This window comes from Phoca vitulina, unplaced genomic scaffold, assembly GCF_004348235.1.
Source record: "Phoca vitulina isolate PV1807 unplaced genomic scaffold, GSC_HSeal_1.0 scaffold23, whole genome shotgun sequence".
In the NCBI taxonomy this organism is placed as follows: Eukaryota; Metazoa; Chordata; class Mammalia; order Carnivora; family Phocidae; genus Phoca; species Phoca vitulina.
In genome coordinates this window covers 4,155,344-4,169,713 of record NW_022589726.1, presented here as the reverse complement: position 1 = coordinate 4,169,713, position 14,370 = coordinate 4,155,344, and the positions used below count along the sequence as shown (strand labels likewise).

Below are 14,370 nucleotides of genomic sequence, written 5' to 3'. Positions count from 1 at the left end.
GCATCTCATAAATTTTGGTATGTTACCTTTACATTTTCGTTCATCTCAAGGTATATTTTGATTTCTTTTTTGATTTCTTCTTTGACCTCTTAGTTGTTCAGTAGCATGTTTAATCTGCAAATATTTGTGAATTTTCCAGTTTTCTTTATATAATTAATTTCTAGTTTCATACTATTGTGGTCAGAAAAGATGCTTAATATTATTTCAATCCTCTTAAACTTATTAAGACTTATTTTGTGGCCTAACATTTGATCTATCTTGGAAAATGTTCTAGTGCACTTGAAAAAAAAAATGTGTATTCTGCTGCTTTTGGGTGGAATGTCCCATAATTACCTGTTAAGTTTATCTGGTCTAATATGTTGTTTAAGGTTGATGTTTCCTTTTTAAATTTCTGTCTGGATAATCTATGTATCGATTCAAGTAGGGTATTAAAGTCCCCTACTATTATCATAGCACTGTCTATTTCTCCTTTAGGTCTGTTAATATTTGCTTTATATGTTTAGGTGCTTTTATGTTGGATACATAAATATTTACAACTCTTATATCTTCTTGTTGGATTCAGTCTTCTATCATTATATAATGCCCTTCTTTGTCTCTTATTACAGTCTTTGTTTTAATGTCTATCTTGTCTAATATAAATGTAGCTACTCAGCTTTCTTTTGGTTTCCATTTGCATGGAATATCTTTTTCCATCCCTTTACTTTCAGTCTGTTTGTATCTTTATATCTAAAGTGTGTCCTTGTAGGCTGCATATAAATGGGTATTTTTTTTTAATCCATTCAGCCACTCTATGTCTTTTGATTGGAGAATTTAATCCACTTACATTTAAGTTATTATCAATAGATAAGTGCTTATTGCCATTCTCTCAATTGTTTTTGTAGCTGTTTTTGTAGTTCCTCTCTGTTCCCTTTTTCTCTTGCTATCTTCCTTTGTAAATTGACGACCTTCTTTAGTGGGATGCTCATATTTCTTTCTCTTTATCTTTTGTGTATTTCCTATAGATTTTTGCTTTGTGGTTACTATGAGGTTACTATAACAACTTACAAGTCTATTTTGAGTTGATAACAACTTAAGTTTGAACCTTTTTCTAAAGCTCAACATTTTTACTCTCCACACATACATGCATGTTTTATGTTTTTTTTTTTAAGATTTTATTTATTTATTTGACAGAGAGAGAGAGTTAGCGAGAGCAGGAACACAAGCGGGGGAGTGGGAGAGGGAGAAGCAGGCTTCCCGCCGAGCAGGGAGCCCGATGTGGGGCTCGATCCCAGGACCCTGGGATCATGACCTGAGCCGAAGGCAGACGCTTAACGACTGAGCCACCCAGGTGCCCATGTTTTATGTTTTTGATTTCACATTTTACATCTTTTTTGTGTATCCCTTAACTAGTTATTTTGATCATAGTTATTTTTATTACTTTTGTCTTATAACCTTTAGACTAGCTTTATAAGTAATTAATCCAGTACCTTTACTATATGTTTACTTTTCCAGTGGGATTTCTTCTTTCATATGTGTTCTTGTTACTAATTAGCACCTTTTCTTTTCACCTTAAAGAAATCCCTTTAACATTTCTTGTAAGACTAATATAGTGGTGATAAACTCCTTTAGCTTTTGTTTACCCGGAAAACTCTTTATCTCTCCTTCAATTCTGCATGATAACTTTTCTGGGTAGAGTTTTTTGTTGGTTTGTTGTTTTTGTTTTTTTAAATTTCAAACTCTCATTTATTAGTGTACCACTCAATCTTAAAAAAAAAAAGATAGTCTTATACCATTCTTTAAAAAAGGAAACTGTTCCTTTTAACTTTACACCCACCCCACACCTCAATTTCAAAAGACATCATTTAATTGTCTTGGTCATGGACATTTCCAAAATGAGATTTTATATTTTGCTCCCATAACTTCTGGTTATCAGAAAAACCATGCTTTCCTTTATTGAAGGAGTTTGGTCCTGCTGATGTTGGTGTATCCCTTTCAATATTCTTCATCCTCATCTTTGCTTCTGGAGGCATTTCCTCTGGCTCACTATCTTCATCTTCATTAAAAGCTGTTGCTACTGAAAGGGTTTTTGGAGCAAGCATTGGAACAGTTTCTTTAGGCTTACTTGATCCGAGTTTGATGGATATGGCTGAGGCTTTCTTTGTCGTCTACCTATGGCAAATCCAAACTTGGAGATCTTTGTAGGCTTTGTTGGGAGGTCTGCAGCTTCTTCTTCAGCTGATCGCTTCTCAGCGCTGCAACTGGAACTTTCCCCTCCATTACTCCGGCGACTCCAGCTTGCTGCGGTTTCTCAGGCTTCTCCTCTCCTGCCCTCCCGTCTGCCATTTTCCCCGCCGCTTCTGGGTAGAGTTTTATTGCTTGTAAGTTTCCTTTTTTTCTTTCAGCACTTTGAATATATTGTGTCACTCCCCTGTGGCCTGCAAAGTCTGTGCTGAAAAATCTGTTGATTTTTGGGTGTGGTATGGTATGATATGGTATGGATATGGGTACCCATAAGTTGTTTTTCTCTTGCTGCCTTTAATATTCTTTCCCTGTCTTTAACTTTAGACACTTTAATTATATAGATGGTCTTGGGTTACAATGGTTCAGCTTACAATGGTGTGAAAGCAATACACATTTCTACTGAATACACAATACGCATTTACAATATTGTGAATCTGTACTTCAGATTTTGAGTTTTGATCTTTTCCCAGGTAGTGATATGCAATACAATACTCTCTCATGATGCTGGGCTGTGACAGTGAACTGTAGCTCTCAGTCAGTCACGCAACTGCAGGGTTAAAGAACTGATACACTTACAGCATTCTGTACCCATGCACCCATTCTGTTCTTCATTTTCAGTACAGTATTAAATAAGTTACCTGAGATAGTCCACATTTTATTATAAAATAGGTTTTGTGTTAAATGATTTTGCCCAGCTGTAGACTAATGTAAGTGTTCTGAGCACATAAGGTAGGCTAGTTTAAACTATGATGTTGGTAGGTTGGGTGTATTATATGCATTTTTGGCTTACAATATTTTCAATTTCCAATGAGTTTATTGGGATGTAACCCTATCATAAGTTGAGGAAGATCTGTAATGTGTCTTAGTGTGGGTCTCTTTGAGTTCATCTTTTTTTTTTTTTTTAAGGGAGAGAGAGAGTGCACATGCTTGAGTGGGCAGGGGTGTTGGAGAGGAAGAACCTTAGGCAGGCTCCATGCCCAGCATAGAGCCTGACGTGGGCCTCAATCTCATGACCCTGAGATCCTGACTTGAGCCAAAATCAAGAGTTGGATGCTTAACTGACTGACCCACCCAAGAGCCCTCAGTTCATCTTATTTAGAAATCTCTGGGCTTCCTGGATCTGGATATCTGCTTCCTTTCCCAAGTTAGGGAAGTTTTCAGCCATTATCTCTTTGAATGAGACTCCTGCCCCTTCTCTCTCTCTTTCTGGGATCCCTATAATGCAACTTTTAATCTGTTCAATGTTGTCCCACAAGTCCCTTAAACTATCTTCATTTTTTCATTCTTTTTATTTTTTGCTGCTCTGATTGAGTTCCACTGCCCTGTCTTCAAGCTGACTGCTCCTTTCCCCTGCTTTATTTAGTCTGCTGTTGAACCCCTCTAGTGTATTTTTTTTTTTAGTTTAGTTTATTGTATTCTTCAGCTCCGTCACTTCTATTTGCTACCTTCTTATATTTTTCATCTTTTTGTTGAAGTTATTGTGTTCATCCATTCTTCTCCCCAACTCAGCAAGCAGCTTTATGACCATTACTTTGAACTCTTTATCAGGTAAATTACTATAATCTTTCCAAAGACTTCAGTGGGCAGGCACAATCTTTATGCTCACCCTTTGTCATGCTCCAAAGTGTCAGTGTCTTTGGGGGGAGCTTTACATGCATCTGGTGCCTGGTTTTTGCAGCTGATGCCCAAGGGATGCCCTTTTGATTACCTGGTTTTGGTGAACAGAGGGGTTTGCACCCTTGGGTTGCCCAGGCTTGTAGCAATAGACGGACAGTTCTTGGCAGGCTACCACTTCAAAGGCATGGCACAGACAGCAGATTGAGGCACATTCCCCAGTCTTTCTGTGAAGGAGGCCACTTTGCTTGTCCTGGAGCTTTGAACTAAAGATCAGGCTTCAGGTTTGGCACACATTTAGTGGCCTACACAGCTGCTCTCAAGGAATGTAGGCTGTGGATGCTATCTTGGCACTTTTCCTCTGCCTTCCTCTAGCTTGCCAGTATCTCCCAGAAACAAGTTTATACAGTCATCTGAAGCCCTGAGTTTTGTGATTGCCACCCAAAGAATATTTCCAGATCACCTGATTCTGGTGGCCAGTGGGGCTTATACTTGTGGCCCCTCAGGACTGTATATATTTACATAATTTTAAAAGCTGCTGAGGGTCTGGCTTCCAGTCAGCCTAAATGTAGATGCTGAGGTCCTTTCCTTCGTACACTGACAATTCTTAGAACATCCTCAACTACTGGGAGCTATTAAAAATATAATAGGATACTTGGACAAGCACAGAAGATTGAGAGGTAACCAAGAGCTGGGGCAGGGCTGGAACAAAAAGTTTCATCTCCTACACAAGGCCACTTCTTCAAAACTAGAAGTGGTTATTGCATTTACTGTATAGAAACCAACACTGGGAGGCAAGCTAAAGGAAGAAACAAAGGAATATGTTCCAAATCACTATTTTGTTTCCTAGAAAGAAGATATTTTATTTTCAGTATATAAATTGTATATTTTATGGTTTAGTGTTTCCTTTTCATTTTGAGTTACTCCTTGTAATCTCTACACCCAACATGGTACCTTCTTATATGAACTCAAACTTATATGTGAACTCAAGCTCACAGCCCCAAAATCAAGAGCTGTGTGCTCTACTGACTAAGCCAGCCAGTCACCCCAATTGAGTTACTTCTTGGAGGAAAAGGACCATAATATTTTCTGTGATTATATGTTAAAAGTCATAATCCAGTCAGAACCACAGTATAGTAAAAAGGCCCAGCTGGAAAATTCTGCACCATTCACTCAGTTAATACCATCCCACTCAATCCCACTTCTGGAATTATGTAGATTGATAAGTTCAGGACACGTCCAGGGTTGCCATCAAGTTGTGTGTCTGATCTTTTCTTATAATTAGATTAAGGTTATACATTTTTGGCAGAAATACCACAAAACTGGTATAAATGTGGAGACTGGTATTTAAAATCAAAACGTGGGGTAGATGTGCTCACTGCTATTAGCACTCTTTGCTTTCAAACACACACAGTGGAAAAGATTACTAGAATGAGTTCTGCTTCCAGTAATAACAGAGTAGCATATGTCAGACTAACCCTCCTTCAGATTATAAATTTAAAATCTGGACAAAATATTAAAAAAAAAATAGTTGAAGGCTCTGGGGAACAATGAAAAGGAAACAAAAACTAAAGGAATGTTGACTTTTGCAATTAGGGAAATGTACTTTGTGGCTTTTTGCCCGAGGGAAATTCCCAGTCTGTGGAGCATCAGGAAAATCCAAATCAAAACCTCAATGAGATACCACCTCACACCAGTCAGAATGGCTAAAATTAACAAGTCAGGAAATGACAGATGTTGGCGGGGATGCGGAGAAAGGGGAACCCTCCTACACTGTTGGTGGGAATGCAAGTTGGTGCAGCCACTCTGGAAAACAGTATGGAGGTTCCTCAAAAAGTTGAAAATAGAGCTACCCTATGACCCAGCAATTGCACTACTGGGTATTTACCCCAAAGATACAAAAGTAGGGACCCGAAAGGGTACGTGCACCCCGATGTTTATAGCAGCAATGTCCACAATAGCCAAACTGTGGAAAGAGCCAAGATGTCCATCAACAGATGAATGGATAAAGAAGATGTGGTATATATATACAATGGAATATTATGCAGCCATCAAAAGGAATGAGATCTTGCCATTTGCAACGACGTGGATGGAACTGGAGGGTATTATGCTGAGTGAAATAAGTCAAACAGAGAAAGACATGTATCATATGACCTCACTGATATGAGGAATTCTTAATCTCAGGAAACAAACTGAGGGTTGCTGGAGTGGGGGGTGGGGTGGGAGGGGTGGGGTGACTGGGTGATGGACACTGGGGAGGGTATGTGTTCTGGTAAGCGCTGTGAATTGTGCAAGACTGTTGAATCTCAGATCTGTACCTCTGAAACAAATAATGCAATATATGTTAAGAAAGAAAAAAAGAAGAAGAAGAATGTAGCAGGAGGGGAAGAATGAAGGGGGGGAAATCGGAGGGGGAGAAGAACCATGAGAGACAATGGACTCTGAAAAACAAACTGAGGGTTCTAGAGGGGAGGGGGTTGGGAGGATGGGTTAGCCTGGTGATGGGTATTGAGGAGGGCACGTTCTGCATGGAGCACTGGGTGTTATGCACAAACAATGAATCATGGAACACTATATCTAAAACTAATGATGTAATGTATGGGGATTAACATAACAATAAAAAAATTAAAAAAAAAAAAAAAAAAAAAAAAAAAGAAAGCTGCAGTCTTAGCGGCACAAGGAATCCTAAGACAAAGTGTAGAGCTGACACACTGGCTGGAAGTAAAGGGAGAACCCTGAGAATAAGGGAGTCTGAAAATCTGCATAAAAATTCCATCCAAGTCTTTGGATGATCCCAGAACTATGCTCATGTAATGGGAAACTGTAAAGCACCCAGTAGAAAACAACAGCAGAAAGGGTGGGGGTACTTAGCACATTTCAGCCACTGTGCATCCAAGGGAGACAGAATTCTGAGTTTGTATTTAGTCTAGTCAACTTCTGCCAAAAAAACTAACATTTTTCAGAGACAATATTCAGTGTGCCTACAATGTCCAGTACATAACAAAAAATTATTAACATGAAAAGAAATGGAAAAATATGGCCTATAGACATATTGAAAAAATCAATACCAAGCCTGACTGGACTAAATGTTGGAATTAGTAGATAAGAATTTAAAAACAGCTATTAAAATTTAGTCATGATTAATAAACTAAAGGGCAGAGTAAGTAGAGGGATTAGAGGGATGAAAATTATTTTTAGAAAAAGATCCAAATGAAAATTTCTGATCTAGAAAATATAATATCTAAGATGAAAAATTGACTAGGATATACAGCAATTGGAAATGGCATAAGATAATTAAATGACATTTTAAAGTGCTGAAATAAAATTTTAACCCATATTTCTGTATCTAATAAGAGTACCCTCCAAAAATGAAGACCAAAAAAAGACAATTTCAGGTAAAACTGACAGAGGGAAAGGTAAGTGAAGTGAAGGAGTCAGTTAACTGAAATTTCAATAGAAATTATGCAATCTAAACAACAGAAAGGGGGAAAAAATGAAGAAAATAAGTAGACCTACTTTAGTAGAATTGTGAGAAGATATCAAGTGATCTAACATACATATAATTGGAGTCATGGAAGGGGAAGGAAGAGAGTGAATAGAGGCAGGAAAAATATGGAGACATAACAGGTGAAAATTTCCCAAGAAAGTTTGAAGTATATCATGCCATCAGGTAGGATAAATACAAAGAAAACCCCAACTAGGTACATCATAGCCAAATTGCTGAAAAACAGAATTAAAGAGAAAATCTTAAAGCAGACAGAAATAGAAAGACATGTAACATATAGCAGAACAATTATACAAGTGATAGATAATTTTTCATAACAAACTATGGCAGGATACAAAATCAATGTACAGAAATCTGTTGCATACCTATACACTAATAACAAAGCAGCAGAAAGTGAAATTAAGAAAACAATTCCATTTACAATTACACCAAAAACAATAAAATATCTAGGAATAAACTTAACCAAAGAGTTGAAAGACATGTACTCTGAAAACTATAAAACACTGATGAAAGAAATTCAAGACAATACAAAGAAATAGAAAGACAGTCATGCTCATGGGTTGGAAGAACAAATATTGTTAAAATGTCTATACTACCCAAAGCAATCTACCGATGTAATGCAATCCCTATCAAAATACCAACAGTATTTTTCACAGAACTAAAACAAACTATCCTAAAATTTGTGTGGAACCACAAAAGACCTTGAATAGCCAAAGCTATCTTGAAAAAGAAAAACAAAACTAGAGGTATCACAATTCCAGATTTCAAGTTATATTACAAAGCAGTAGTAATTAAAATAGTATAGTACTGGCATTAAAACAGATACATGAATCAATAGAATAGATTAGAAAACCCAGAAATAAACCCACAATTATATGGTCCATTAATCTTTGACAAAAGAGGAATGAATACACAACAGGAAAAAGACAGTCTTTTCAACAAACAGTGTTGGGAAAATTGGACAGCTACATGCAAAGGAATGAAACTAGGCCACTTTCTTCCACGATACACAAAAACAAACTCAAAATGGATTAAAGACCTAAACGTGAGACCTGAAACCATAAAAGTCCTTGAAGAGAACATAGGCAGTAACTTCTCTGACATTGGCCACAGCGACATTTTTCTAGGTATGTCTCCTGAGGCAAGCAAAATAAAAGCAAAAACAAACTATTGGGACTACATCAAAATAAAAAGTTTCTATATAGCAAAGGAAACAATCAACAAAGCTAAAAGACAAGCTACTGAATGGGAGAAGATATTTGCAAATGACATATCCAATAAAGGATTAGTATCCAAAATACATAAAGTATCCAAAATATATAAAGAACTTACACAACTTAACACCCAAAAAACAAAGAATTCAATTAAAAAATGGGCAGAAGACATGAACAGACATTTGTCCATTGAAGACATCCGACTGCCAACAGACACATGAAAAGATATTCAACATCACTCATCATCAGGGAAATGCAAATCAAAACTACAAGGATACATCACCTCACACCTGTCAGAATGGCTAAAATAAAAAACACAAGAAACAACAGGTGTTGGTGAGGATATGGAGAAAACAAAGAACCCTCTTGCACTGTTAATGGGAATGCAAAGTGGTGCAGCCATTGTGGAAGACAGTATGGAGTTTCCTCAAAAAACTAAAAATAGATCTACTGTACAATCCAGTAATTGTACTACTGGGTATTATCCCCCAAAATATAAAAACACTAATTCAAAGGTATACATGTAACCCCATGTTTGTTGCAGAATTTTTTACAATAGCCAAACTGTCGGAGCAGCCCAAGTGTCCATCAATAGATGAATGGATAAAGATGTGATATAGGGGCACTTGGGTGGCTCAGTAGTTAAGCATCTGCCTTTGGCTCAGGTCATGATCCCAGGGTCCTGGGATCGAACCCTGCATGGGGCTCCCTGCTTGTCAGGAAGCCTGCTTCTCCCTCTCCCACTCCCCCTGCTTGTGTTCCCTCTCTCTTTCTGTGTCTCTCTCTGTCAAATAAATAAATAAAATGTTTTAAAAAAAAAAGATGTGATATAATATATACAATATTATATGTATAATATATATATTATTCAGCAATAAAAAAGAATGAAATCTTGCCATTTGCAACAACATGGATAGAGCTAAAGAGTATAATGCTAAGTGAAATAAGTCAGTCAGAGAAAGGCAAACACCATATGATTTCACTCATGTGGAATTTAAGAAACAAAAGAAAGGAAGCAAAGGGGAAAAAAAGAGAGAGAGGGAGACAAATCAAGAAACAGACTTTTAACTATAGAGAACAAACTGATGGTTACCAGAGGGGAGGTGGGTAGGGGGATGGGTGAAATAGGTGATGGGGATTAAAGAGTACACTTATGACAAAAAAATAATAAAATAAAATAAAATAAAATAAAATAAAATAAAATAAAATAAAATAAAACTATGGAAACCAGAAGTTTCTTCCTTATTGAGTCCCATTTCTCAAGAACACAGGTCATAATATCCCATAATTATTCATTTGTTTTATCCCACATACATACACAGTAGTCTCAGAATAACAATCCAATACCAATTAGTATTAGTACAGTTAAAAATGTTTGTGCTGTGCCAATTTTCCCCACATTTTATATGTCTATGCTACATAATACAATATATTATTCAATATAGATTGTTGGGCCACAAAGGCTTTACATATTGGATCTTCTTTACCTGTCTTTAGTATTTGTCATTTTTTCTAATTTTCTTTCCTTTTTTATTTCTTCTTCCTTTTCAAAATTTGCATCCTTTTTACTTCTTTTTCTATTAAAGAATTATTTGATATATTTATTAATGCTTGTGGTACTTTTAAGTTATCTTTATTTCTAAAATTATATTTTCTTTTGTTTTTAATTTTTTATTGAGAATATCACCTTATTTCTGACTTTTTCTGATTCTGATTTATGTTTTTTTTTTATGCCTTGCATCATTTTCTTAATGTCTTTTAGCTTGTTTTGAAATAGTATATTACAGTACTGATCTGATTTTTGTATGTGTTTTCCATGATTCATTGTCTATAAGGAAATTATCTGTTCCTTATTCTTCTTTATGTTACAGTAACTTTGTAAGGGATTTGACTGTGATTCTTCTCTATTCAATTTTATATTAATTTCATTTCCTTAAACTATAAGAAGGAGGGTTGTTGCAGATAGCTTGTCTAACTACATAAAGCTCTTTCTTTCTTTCTTTTTTTTAAAGATTTATTTATTTATTTTAGAGAGAGCATGGTGCGGGGGGGGGCAGGGGGGGGAATAGCAGAGGGAGAGGTAGAAAGAGATGCCCAAGCAGACTCCACATAGAGCATGGAGCCCAACATGGGGCTCCACCCCAGGACCCCCAGATCACTACCCCAGCCAAAACCAAGAGTCAGACACTTAACCAACTGTGCCACCCAGGTGCCCCTACATAAAGCTCTTTCTGTTGTTTCATCACATAGTGTTTAAAAAATTAGAGGTTTACTTCTAAGATTTTCTGGCTCTCTCCCCCTCCCATTATTTTCCAAATCTTGCCTTTTTAAGTCTCTGTTATCACTATTCTCAAAATTTATGTTACTCTCAGAAGTTTCTCTTTTAGTGTGTGGCTCACTATTGCAAGAAAACTCTGGTGAATTAATTTTGAGAATTGGAGATAGATGGTTCCAGCAGTCCTTACATCATGCCTTATCATCTAAGGGATTGGGCAAAACTCTTCCCAGTTGCAGCTGCTGTTCTCGAATTGATCCACTGCAATTTCCAGGAATACCTGTTGGCTATTCAGGTATTATGCTGTTCTTAGTTCTGTCACATGCCTTATTGCTTCCCCAGGTTTCTTCTACCAAGGCAGTGATAATACACAGACCTATAGATACTGGTGTTTTGGCGTTTGGGAGGATATCCTATCATCTAGTTCTGTTAAAAATCCTCCGCAAATAGTTTTGCAATCTAGTTGCTTGCTCTACTTTTGTGTAAGGATTTGGAAAATTCTGCCACCTTCTTCCCTGAATTCCTAAAATTCAAATCTTGAATATACTAATTAAGGTACTGAAAATAGTCGAAATTCACTCGTCTCAGTGGAGGTATCCTAACTAAAATGTTGCTGATAAAACTCTCCCTATAGTTCTTTTTTTTTTTTTTGTAATTTCAAGTTTTTATTTAAATTCAAGTTAGTTAACATATATGGCAAAATTGGTTTCATGTGTAGAATTTAGTGATTCATCACTTACATAGAAGACCCAGTACTCATCACAAGTGCCCTCCTTACCATCAGCCATTTAGCCCATCCTCCACCCACCTCCCTCCATCAGTTTTCCCTATAGTTCCTATTAATTAATGCCCCAGAGCTGTCTTTGTTCTCAATATCCTTCTGACAAATTCCATTTTTTTTTTTTGGTTTCTTTTTTTAAGAGAGAGAGAGAGTGAGAGACAAGCGGGGGAGGGGCAGAGGAAGAGAGAATCTTAAGCAGATGCCTAGCATGGAGGCACGCCTAGTATGGAGCCCAACTTGGGGCTCAATCTCACAACCCTGAGATCATGACCTGAGCTGAAATCAAGAGTTGGACACTTAACCAACTGAGCCACCCAGATGCCCCACAAATACTTTTTTATGTAAGTTAGGCAGTATTCTTTTCTTTTGTTTGAAAACAAAGCATTACTCAAACTGCAGTGAAAATGTAAAAGTCAATAGTGAAACTTTTTTGTTTTGTTTTGTTTTTAGTGAGCTCTATGCCCAATGTGGGCTTGAACTCACTACCCTGAAATCAAGAGTCGCATGCCCTACCCACTGAGCCAGCCAGGTGCCCCAATAGTAAAACTTTTTTTTTTAAGATTTTATTTTTTTATTTATTTGAAAGAGAGAGAGAGTGGGGGGTGGGGAACAGAGGGAGAGGGATAAGCAGACTCCACGCTGAGCACAGAGCCCAATGTGGGGCTTGATCCCATTACCCTGAGATCATAACCTGAGCCAAAATCAAGAGTTGGACACTTAACCAACTGAGCCACCCAGGCACCCCAATAGTGAAACTTTTAATTTCAGCTCTAACATGTAAAGAACTTGGAAGTTATCACTGCCATCCTTACAATAAGAAAAATCTGGACAAACTGAAAAATCAGTGACTTTTCTTGGATCCGCCTGAGAACTGATGCCTTATTGCAAACCAATACCCTGAAATCTGGAAAGGCAGGTACCAGAGAGAAAGAGCAATCAAAATCTGCCTACCTGAAGCAGAAACCACTGGAAACATAAACTGGCAGGAACACTTAAAAATGGCAATTCTGACAAATTGCTGAAGGTCGAGTTTGAACTAGTGTGAGAGTGAAAAACCCCTAGGGACTGCAGTCTTGAGGGGCTCCCACACTTTCATGGGTTTTCTGTCCAGGAACTCATGTCCAAGTGCTCATGGTAAGGATCCCACAAAAATTCATCCTTGGTTTTGGTGGTGGGTGAGTGAGGGGTGGGGAAGGTAACAATTGCAAACCACACCCAGAGACTTCTCCATAAAAAAGGCCTACTCTCCTGGGAAAAAGCTGTTGCCAAAGCACAATTTTGCAAACTTATCCCAGGAGAGGAAAGGTAATTCCTCCTCACTCCAGACCCCTCTTACCTTCCTGTTTTACATAAGGTAAAGAACAAACAAAACCTTACTCAACAGGGGACAAGGCTTTAAGGAAATAGACTGAGAACATTGCAACCAGAGAGTAGGGAATATGGGGTAAAAGCTATTCAACTGAAGAAGGGATAGAAACACTTGTGAAGGCCACAATTCCCAAGGCAGAAGCCCACTAAAAGATTGAGACTCAATTAGATGATTATAAAATGCTCTTCCTCCCACACACTCTACCACCATACCAGTAAAGTTTTAGTATAATAATAATGGATTATAGCTGAAAAAAGTCTACACAGATTGATAGCTCCTCAGAAAAGACCAAAATATAAGAGCACTAGAGAAATTTGAACACTAAACAGCACATCTCCTAGCCAGAGTAACATACAATCTCTCTCTAAAGATCTGTCTGCCTCAGTTGCAATTACCCAATACAACATATCTGACTTTTAACATAAAATTACAAGGCATGCTAAAAGGCAAGAAAAAGCACAGTCTGAAAAGACAAAGCAACTATCAGAACCAGACTCAGATATGTCACAGATGTTTGAATTAAAGGATAGGGAATTTAAAATATATGTTAGGGACTCTAATGGAAAAAGTAGGCAACATGCAAGAACAGATGGGTAACATAAGCAGAAAAATGGGAACTTTCAGAAAGAATCAAAAGAAATGATAAAAATAAAAAAATACAGTAATAGAAATGAAGAATGCCTTCAGTGGACTCAATACGGCTGGGGAAAGAATCAGTGAACTTGAAAATAGGTCTATAGAGACTTTCCAAATTGAAAAGCAAAGAATAAAAGAAACAGAACAGAGCATCTAAAAACTGAGGACAAAAGCAAAAGGTCTAACATATGTATAATTTTAACACCAGAAGGAGAAGAAAGAGAAAACAGAGCAATAGAAATATTTGAAGCAATAATAACCAATAATCTTCCTAAATTAATGATAGATACTAAACAACAGATCGATTAAGCTCATAGAACACTAAGCAGTAGTGATACAAAAATAAAAACAATAAAAATCCCCACACCTAGGCATTTCATATTTAAATTTCAGAATACCAAAGACAAAGAGAAAATCTTGAAAGAAGCAGGGGGGATGAAAAACATTACAGAGGAATTTCAGCAGGCTTCTTATTAGAAACTCTGCAAGCAAGAAGAGGGTGGAGTGAAATATTTAAAATGTTGAAAGAAAAAAAATCAACCTAGAAGCAATTGTATATCTAGTGAAATTATCCTTCAAAAGTGAAAGAGAAATAAAAATGTCAGTAGTATGGCAATATGGTGGATTAGAGATCTTAAAACCTTCCTGCCACAGACAGCTAAAACTGTTCTCTAAAATTAAGGATAATTCACTTAAAATTATTGAATGAGTCTGCAACAAAGTAATGGAAATCTACTGAAAACAGGCTTAAGGAAG

General features: G+C 37.0%; 1 pseudogene; it reads right to left on the bottom strand.

The window, feature by feature from the left end:
• Positions 1-1,605: 1,605 nt before the first annotated feature.
• LOC116642215 lies at positions 1,606-3,052 on the bottom strand (annotated as a pseudogene).
• Between the last annotated feature and the right edge of the window lie 11,318 nt (positions 3,053-14,370).